This window comes from Candoia aspera, chromosome 4, assembly GCF_035149785.1.
Source record: "Candoia aspera isolate rCanAsp1 chromosome 4, rCanAsp1.hap2, whole genome shotgun sequence".
Taxonomy (NCBI): Eukaryota; Metazoa; Chordata; class Lepidosauria; order Squamata; family Boidae; genus Candoia; species Candoia aspera.
In genome coordinates, this window is record NC_086156.1 from 27,579,543 (window position 1) to 27,589,714 (window position 10,172).

At 38.4% G+C, this 10,172-nt stretch overlaps 1 long non-coding RNA gene across 1 annotated transcript; it reads right to left on the reverse strand.

Moving 5' to 3' along the window:
- Window positions 1–4,203: 4,203 nt before the first annotated feature.
- LOC134496181 (uncharacterized) lies at window positions 4,204–4,470 on the reverse strand. The gene is made up of 2 exons (XR_010067869.1): window positions 4,332–4,470; window positions 4,204–4,248 (listed from the first exon to the last, which is right to left on the reverse strand). It is a non-coding gene; the product is annotated as an uncharacterized LOC134496181 (long non-coding RNA).
- Between the last annotated feature and the right edge of the window lie 5,702 nt (window positions 4,471–10,172).

A 10,172-nucleotide genomic window follows, 5' to 3' on the forward strand; every position in this document is an offset into this window, starting at 1 on the left:
ACCGCCCATCTCCCCCCAAAGGGGGGACTCTGGGCAGTTTACAACAGAAATAAAAGCATTAAAATACCATAAATAAAAATAAATCCAAATATAATATTGAAAATAAATATAGTTTAAAATCCAGATGACAATACTAGTTGGAATATCACTCACGTGTATCTAAAGGGGCCATTTTAGGGTCATGTCCAAAATAGAACCAAACATGTTGTGTCCTGGATGGTGGGGATGGGATATAATTTTCTTTTGTAGTTCATAGAGATCATACATTTGTGTGTGTGTATTCAGTACGTGCTGCTTTTATATTTACTTGCAAGCTTCTTATTAACAGGTGACTCCTCTGGCCAAGAATCTACTGTAACTCATGGGGAGATGAAATGGCCAAGAACTGTCAGAGAAAGTGGGCAGAGCAACCAGTTGCAATCTTCCTTAGCCCTATTCAATTATTACAAAGAAGTGTGCAGGTAGCCGTAAGCAGCTGCATTGATATCAATAGTGAACAGTTGAGGACTATAGCATAATTCTCTGCCCTGAGGAACCTTCCCACAAAGGCTTCTATCCAAAGTGGAAACTTCATAGTGTAGCGTTTGGAATCACCTAGAAACCTTCATACACATTTCTTTACATATGAATATTTTCCACTACAGGCAATTGCATTCCTTTTATGGAGGCCAGTCCTTTATTGATAACACCAACACAACTTTACAGGAAGAAGCAGCTTCTAGTCACTACTCATGTGGTAAGCTGTACATTTTGTTTTGTGACACTCAAATAGCGCTCTTCACTCTGTAGACAGAGCAGTTGTGTAGAATAAAAAAAGTAGAATATCTTTCAAGTCAAACTTGATTCCTGGTGATTTCATGGACACATTCATATTTTCTTAGGGACCATATGGAAGGGGTAAGTGTCCCTTAATGGAAAAATGAGGGTTTGGGTCCTAAGAAGGTAAATGACTTCTGTTCTGGTCTAGATGTTAATTTCATCAGGAAAAGCAACAGTTCTGTGGTCCTTACATTAGAACACGTTAACATAAACAAAGAGTTTCTAGTCTAAACAGAAATAAATTTCACTGAGTTGTTTGGAGGTAATTCTGAAGTAATTGTTTATAGGATTTAGCCTTAAGCCAGGGTTGCCCTTGGGAATGGGGGTCAAAAAATTCAAGATGGTGGTTGTGATTGAAGCCCACCCCTTTTTGTGTGTACCACATGCATGTACAAAAGGGGCAGTCATTAACTGAGTGGTTTTACACCCCTGCAGGCACCCCTCTCTCATAAGGATGTACTTGTCCCACTGAAAACAGAATGACTGAAATTGTATTGCAAGGTGTGTGTTTTTCTCTCTCTCATTAAGTACACTGAAAATTTGTACATGAATTAAATAATATGTGCCATGAGACTGGTAGCTTTCCATCATGGAAAGACCAATCTGTATTCGTCATGAACAATTTTGCTTTTAAGGGTTCAGCATTACTGACACTAAAGACCCATCAGTGGGAAACAGAATAGCTTATTTTGTTTTTTAAAATCATGATCCAAATTATGTTTTTTTTCCTCAGCATAAACCTATAGCATTTTTAATGTATCATAATATGCTTCATCAAAGCAAACATTCTAGATGCCATCAATATGACATGGCTATCCTGAGGTTACATCACATCAGTCTTTTGGATTCATTTTGTTAATAGTCCCTTGTCTCCTTTGCAGTTTTTAATTCTAACATTTCATTTTGTGCTCAAGCACTACCCCTTGAGGGCTATTGCAGTACCATCTTCAGGGTTTTGCACTCTTCTTAATGCTTCCTCTTCTCTGAATGTTGAGATGAAAAGCAGATTTCTAATTTTTATTCCACTCATTACTAAACAGGAACACTGAGGTCACAGCAAATAAAGCAGTATGAGTTAATGAGAACAGCTTTAGCAAAAGAGGAGGTGTTGCTCAAAGTACATCAAGTGCTTCCCATATATTAAGAAACCCCAGCTGAATCAGTTTTAATAATGTTGGGATTTACACAATTATTACAGAACCTTCATTATTCACCCTGTCTGCACATACCACAGCACAAATGAACATCTCAGTCTGGTGGTATTAACTTTGCCATTTTCTAACCCATTCCCTGGCCATCTGCTACATGCTGATCATTCACTGCTTTAACATTTAACAGTTACCCAACTGCAACTTAGCAGATTTGTGTACTTTTCAAAACAGCTGGTTTAATAACTGCTTCAGAGCTTTTGGATAAAGAAATTATTTTGTAATGCTTTATAAAAGTTGGTAAAGCAGGAAAATGAGAAAGTGATAGAGAATCGGTGCCTCTCTGGGCAAGGTTATCGTGTTCATTTGGGCATATGCAAATGTTTATATTATTTTCTTTTAGAATGAGTAATAAGGTAATTTAAGAGTGTATCTACAATTTGTCATCTGTTTATTACAAAAAACTCTGGGTCCAATCCATTGTAAGCTTTCTTCTGGCATCTCATTATTTCACAAGGGAATGATGTGATTTGACCACCTTCATTTGCCACAAATTGTGAGACCATGCACCGAATTTCTGCTGACTGATCTGGTATTCTATGGCATCAAGAGAGTTAACTAAATATGCCACTTTTGCAGCAAACCTGCAAAGCAGACCTAACATTTGAGAAGGAATGGAGATATGCCACTCTCATGCTCCACTTATTTTAATTAATCTATTCATACATACTCAGGTGTAACCCCCAATGTCTTCCATGGAGCTTTTTCACAAGTACTGTAAGTCTGAACAGAATTCCAGCCCAAACTATTAGTTTATTATGCGATTTCTGTGTTTTCAGTTGCAATAGATTACAATTGCTACTTCCGAGCTGTACATGCTAAGCCTCTATGAAGTAACTTAGATTCAATTCGGCTAAGAAATACTGTACATGTCACAAAGGAGCTACGATTCTCCTCTTTGAGGCAAAGAGGTGACATGATATACTTGACTGAAGGTGGTCATTTGGTGTCATCCCCATTGTCTGTTAATACTAGCACTTGCAAAAATGACTTCATGTGCAAAAGAACATTGCTTGCAGCCTCCGTTTAGCATTGTTCAGCACTCATAAAACACAGAGCCTCCAGTACATAGAAAATCCCAAAGGGGTTTCAACAAAGTGGTTGTATGTGTTCAGAAGTCTTTTTTGGTTTTTAAAATACTATGGGATGCTTATAAGTGTTGCTTCACAAAGCAGCTTTGAGGGAGTATTTTCCCAAAACTTTGTTAAAGTGAAACAACCCCTTCCAAAATTTGCTTGACCCTAATACATACATTCTCAAGGGTGTGGTCAGGCTGGAAGTAATAAAAAGGGGGAAAAAAAATATTTTTCTTTATACTTCTATTGATTCCTAGCCACCCCCATCTTATTCTATATTAATTATCCTATATTAATTATCCTATATTAACACTCATGTTAATTTACTGATCACTGGCAGTTGCTGAAAAGGGGGAGCAGGATACCAAATACATTAGGCTAACTTTAGCCCAATATCAAGATATCTCAACTTGTTTCCACCTGATGCCTTCCAGATATGTTTTTTAAGAAGAATTTTGTTAAGTTTCAAGCAAAGATAAAAGTGATAGAAACACAAAAAACTACACAGAAAAAAAGAAAAAACTAAAAATGTGTAGAAATACAAGAGAAAAAATTTCAAAATTACAAAAAGAGGTGACTTCCAACTTTTAACAGCAAGGATATAGAACAATTTTCCACAATCAATCCCTTACTCTATATTAAACCAAAATCACATCATTTCTATAAATCATTCCATTGGCACATTATAAAAATCACTAAATACAGTTGCTCCCTCCCCTTATATTAAAAGATACACACACACAAACATGCACATACCTCCTAATCAACTTCCCCGCCCCAAAGATAACATTTATTTATTTCCTTCCTACTACTGTTCTAACCATGCCTGTCTACTAAGATCAAACTAAAAACATATAAATTGTCTGTCATTGTACTTGATAATACAACAATTTTAATAATTTTAATCATATTAAACTCAAAACCAGATATTTATTATTTTTTATTATACCTTAATAATCTTAATCCAAATCATTAAAGATAAATTAAATCAACCAAACCCTAAAAGCAATCCAGATAAATATTCTTAAACCCTTATCCCACTTCAAAATAAACCAGAGCATTTGCATATCCCCACAATGCGCACAGAGCTTTTTTCTTAAAAAAATTGAACAGCCCAACTGCCCCCCTCAAAAACTCTGACTTCTCTTCAGGAGACCTCCCATACACAATAACCCCTTCTTTTCCATGGCGTTCCATCAGAAGATCAATTTCACTTGTGGCTTGCAACTCGATCTTTCCCTTAAATTTCTTCAACTCGACTATCCCATCTTCATCCAGCATTTCAACAGAAGTCCCAATCTCACTCTTAGAAAAGACATTTCTGTTGCTGTTAAATTTCTCAGTTTCATCCACAATATCCTCAACCAGATAACCATTTTAGACCTCACATTTTCCACAATGTCCTGACTGCCTTGCATAAAAACTTGGTAGGAATCAGAAATAATCTGTTTAAAATCTCAGAGGAAGTCTGTTTAAAATTCTCTATGTCTCAAGCAGTAGATTATGGCACCCCCTAGGAGCTTAACCAGCAAAAGTCAAAGATAAGAAAGCATTCCAGAATGTGTTTACACAAGCAAAAGTGAGAAAGCAAACAGTTCCCCAGGGAAAGTAGAAGCAGAAAACTGAAAGTTCAAAACAGCCGATTCAATGTGTAGGAAAATGCTTTTTGTTGTTTATTTGTTTAGTCGCTTCCGACTCTTCGTGACTTCATGGACCAGCCCATGCCAGAGCTTCCTGTCGGTCGTCAACACCCCCAGCTCCCCCAGGGACGAGTCCATCACCTCTAGAATATCATCCATCCATCTTGCCCTTGGTCAGCCCCTCTTCCTTTTGCCTTCCACTCTCCCTAGCATCAGCATCTTCTCCAGGGTGTCCTGTCTTCTCATTATGTGGCCAAAGTATTTCAGTTTTGCCTTGAATATCATTCCCTCAAGTGAGCAGTCTGGCTTTATTTCCTGGAGGATGGACTGGTTGGATCTTCTTGCAGTCCAAGGCACTCTCAGAATTTTCCTCCAACACCACAGTTCAAAAGCATCGATCTTCCTTCGCTCAGCCTTCCTTATGGTCCAGCTCTCGCAGCCATATGTTACTATAGGGAACACCATTGCTTTAACTATGCGGGCCTTTGTTGTCAGTGTGATGTCTCTGCTCTTAACTATTTTATCGAGATTTGTCATTGCTCTTCTTCCAAGGATTAAGCGTCTTCTGATTTCCTGACTGCAGTCAGCATCTGCAGTAATCTTTGCACCTAGGAATACAAAGTCTTTCACTGCTTCTACATTTTCTCCCTCTATTTGCCAGTTATCAATCAAGCTGGTTGCCATAATCTTGGTTTTTTTGAGGTTTAGTTGCAAACCAGCTTTTGCACTTTCTTCTTTCACCTTCATCATAAGGCTCCTCAGTTCCTCTTCACTTTCAGCCATCAAAGTGGTATCATCTGCATATCTGAGATTGTTAATGTTTCTTCCAGAGATTTTAACTCCAGCCTTGGATTCCTCAAGGCCAGCTTGTCGCATGATGTGTTCTGCATACAAGTTGAATAGGTAGGGTGAGAGTATACAGCCCTGCCGTACTCCTTTCCCAATCTTAAACCAGTCTGTTGTTCCGTGGTCTGTTCTTACTGTTGCTACTTGGTCGTTATACAGATTCTTCAGGAGGCAGACAAGATGACTTGGTATCCCCATACCACTAAGAACTTGCCACAATTTGTTATGGTCCACACAGTCAAAGGCTTTAGAATAGTCAATAAAACAGAAATAGATGTTTTTCTGAAACTCCCTGGCTTTTTCCATTATCCAGCGGATATTGGCAATTTGGTCTCTAGTTCCTCTGCCTTTTCTAAACCCAGCTTGTACATCTGGCAATTCTCGCTCCATGAACTGCTGAAGTCTACCTTGCAGGATCTTGAGCATTACCTTACTGGCATGTGAAATGAGTGCCACTGTTCGATAGTTTGAACATTCTTTAGTGTTTCCCTTTTTTGGTATGGGGATATAAGTTGATTTTTTCCAGTCTGATGGCCATTCTTGTGTTTTCCAAATTTGCTGGCATATAGCATGCATTACCTTGACAGCATCATCTTGCAAGATTTTGAACAGTTCAGCTGGGATGCCGTCGTCTCCTGTTGCCTTGTTATTAGCAATGCTTCTTAAGGCCCACTCAACCTCACTCTTCAGGATGTCTGGCTCTAGCTCACCGACCACACCGTCAAAGCTATCCCCGATATTGTTATCCTTCCTTTACATGTTTTCTGTATATTCTTGCCACCTTTTCTTGAGCTCTTCTTCTTCTGTTAGGTCCTTGCCATCTTTGTTTTTGATCATACCCATTTTTGCCTGGAATTTACCTCCAATGTTTCTAATTTTCTGGAAGAGGTCTCTTGTCCTTCCTATTCTATTGTCTTCTTCCACTTCCACGCATTGCTTGTTTAAAAATAATTCCTTATCTCTTCTGGCTAACCTCTGGAATTTTGCATTTAATTGGGCATATCTCCCCCTATCACTGTTGCCTTTTGCTTTCCAGGAAAATGCTAATATCTTCAAATTTAGTACAACAATAATAACAGGGAGACAGTTATTTACTCTCAATCCTCCTTAATATTTGGATGGAAAACAAAGTCCAAAACTTAAAAAGATTTTTTTAAAAAAAAAAATTGATCCCAAAAATAATGATAAGCACCAAGAGAGCCCACTCCTCTTTGCTGTAGAAAGCCTCTCTCAGGGTACGTGTACTTAAAAGAAATATAAATTGGGTGATTTAGAAATGGGGTGGCCGGTCTTAGTGTCCCTTTAAGGGTACAGCATGGCTTGGAAATGGTCAACAGCTGTCTGGAGGACAGATGGGGTGATTCCAGGTGTTTTCCTTTTTCCAGAAAAATTCCTGGGCTTCAGGAGAAACCTGCCTGAGCCTGAAAAAACTGCCGTGTTGTCAGTTCTGCCTGCTGAGCCCACAGGCACAGCTGTTCTGTCCGCCATGTCCCCATGGAAAGTTCTGATGCCTTCCAGAGATGTTGGCCCATAACTCATATTAGAAAGTGGATTATAATCCATGGAATTGCAACACATTTTGGATTAAGGGCCATACTTGGCTTTGAATACTGCATTGAGGACTATATTTGAGAAAGTCAGGTGGACCAGGACAAAAAGTAAATGTGATTCAATTGAATTGAAATTGATACAATAGTCCAATGCATTTTTTTCCCCCTTCATTTTCTCAGGTTACACTTAAATTTTAATGGCAGCCTTTGGAGAGACTCTTATACTCATAATTCTCTTGAATATAAGAGAATAAAGCCCCTGGGGGACTTAGGCAGGTCTGTTGTAATTCAGCTCATCTTTTTTTTTTTTTTAATCCATTCAATCATGTCTAATTCTTGAAGACTGCCTGAACTAGTCTCTGCAGTTTTCTTGGCAAGATTTTTCAGAAGTGGTTTGCCATTGCCTTCTTCCTAGGGCTGAGAGGGAGTGACTGGCCCAAGGTCACCCAGCTGCCTTTGTGCCTAAGGCAGGGCTAGAACTCAGTTTCCTGGTTTCTAGCCTGATGTCTTAACCACTACACCAAACTGGCTCCATTTAGACAGTCCATCTATCGGTCCACCTAGAGAGCGCTAATTTGGGAAATACGTGTACGGAAACATAGCTTCACTTTAGCTTGAGCAGAGTTTGTTCTACATCGGTGTTTCTCAACCTTGGCAGCTTTCAGATGGGTGGACCTCAACTCCCAGAATTCCCCAGCCAGCAAGGAATTCCCTAGTCAGCAAGGGGAAGGCTGCCTGAGAAGTTCTGGGAGTTGAAGTTCACTCATCTTAAAGCTGCCAAGGTTGAGAAACACTGTTCTACATGTTTTAATGTACTGTTAGTTGTTTAAACTTTGGAGATGTGGTAGGCTTAAAATAGGATCCAAATTGTAGGAAAGCATTTTTGACTTACAGTGGAAGGTAATACAAACCTGGGAATGCTTCTCATAAAAACCTAAGTCCACCACCAGCAGAACACTCATTCACAATATCCTGTCTGCTTATTAAAAAATCTTCTTTAATGTACCAGTAATTGACATATATTCTAGCTGGGCATACTTTTTCAACAGAATGGGAGAAATTACTTGTTAGTAGAAAAAGCCTTGCTTTTAGGTGTCACTAAAGTGATTTAAAAAAAGCACACCCTTCTTCTGTTACACAGCCATCACTCAAACTGACAGCATCCTTTAGATTAAGTTTGGACTCTTCAGCACAAATTAATTAATCTGTCCAGGACTTCCTATCTCACTGTTTCAATCAGCCAACAAATAAAGCCAATCAAGATTTCAATCCTTTCCTGATTAATCAGTAAACTGTAGCAGTAGACTTTTGACAGGTTTCTGGCACTCCAGTACACACTCATTTTTATAGTAGATAGCGAATGTTATCATCAGTCTTTCCTGAAGCAAGTAAGAATGCTTTATTACCTTTGTATCTACCTACTTTTGTGTTGAAAATAGAAGCTTTTGAATAAAAATCTGAATAGCATATAAATGAAGGGAAGAAAAAAGTTTTGAAAAAATGAGTAGACCAAGGGCACAGTAGAACAATAGTAAAAGACTGTTGTACTGCAGTTGGAAAACACATATAGAAGCTGCCTTAGTGCAATCCTGATTGACAGCTGGTGCATTCAAGAAACCTTACCCCCAAACCTCTCTAAAACTGAGTCAGATTAATGCTCTGTCCAGCTCAGGAAGATCTGTATCACCCTTCCTCAAAATGGCACTCTTGATGACTTGGTATCTGGACTTTGCCATTGCCAGTGATAGAGAACTGAAGTACCACACATTACTGGACACCAAGCTGGGAAAAGCTGATTTGTGCATTCTTATTTCCCTACAGTTGATCTTGCTGGCTGGATTTGTGAGAGTTGCTCATGACATCTGTAGTCTTCCGGTAGTTATCACATTAGAGAAGGCTGATTGCTACCAGAAGTTCTCTGGATTTCCAGACAGGACTCTTTTCAGCCATACAAAAAATGAAGTATATAAATACAGTATGAATATAAGGCTACTTTATACAGAAGTATACCTTGGTCTTACCTGGCTCAATATTTTCCAACAATTACTCCAACTGTCATCAGCTCCAGCTGTTGTAGTAAATAGAAATGGGTTGTATAACTTTTATCCCCTGGGGGTGCAGGAATCAGGGAACCTGAAATTCAACCGTCTGCATGCGAAACTATGTGGACTTATTGTTCCTCCCCATATGCACCAATGTCATTACAATAAACAATGACATTTCTTTAATTACTTGTCAAAATAAATCTTTAATTTAAATGATGTTGCCAAACAACAGTATAACATACAAGTGGCTTTTGGTCATGTTAGATATCAATTCTTTTCCTCTTTCCTGATTACAGTTCTGATAATATGCAAATGGTTATTAAAATGCAGCTTTCATACTCACAGTTTTCCAATAGCATTAAAATAATGAGAAACATTAGAATTTTCCAGGCATTGAGAAGTAGATGAATGATGAAGCATAAAATATTTAATGTAAGTCTGGGTTAGAAGTTATAGTGAAACTATATTATTAGTTAAGCATATTTGAGTTTAGGCTGATTTGTATAACTTCAGTTTTTCATCCATAGAGTAATATCATCGTGGTTGTCACTCAGCAGGGTATTCATATACACAAAGATGAACATCAATGCCCAGATTCAGAGATGTCTAGCTCCACTTGCATGCTGAATTAATGAGACTAATTTGTTCCTTGATTTCAGTAGAATTGAAGGCTGACTTGTCCAAATGCAGCCTGTGTGTTTCTGGTTACCTAACAAGTCAAAGGTCATAGTCACTCAAGAATTTTCAACATTAATATTTTCAGCATTAACTCTATGACAACTAAACCATAATTTAATAAATTCCTTTTAATATAGGGTTGAGCTGCATGATTTTACACAGCTACATGCAACCCTAAGTCCCATTTTTTTTATAGCTCTGAAATCTTTGACTGCACCCCTTGAAATGCAACCAGGCTGTTGCAGTAAATTGATGGGACACATGCAATGTTGTACAAATGAAGGAGAACAGGGGCTTGGAAGCACAAATA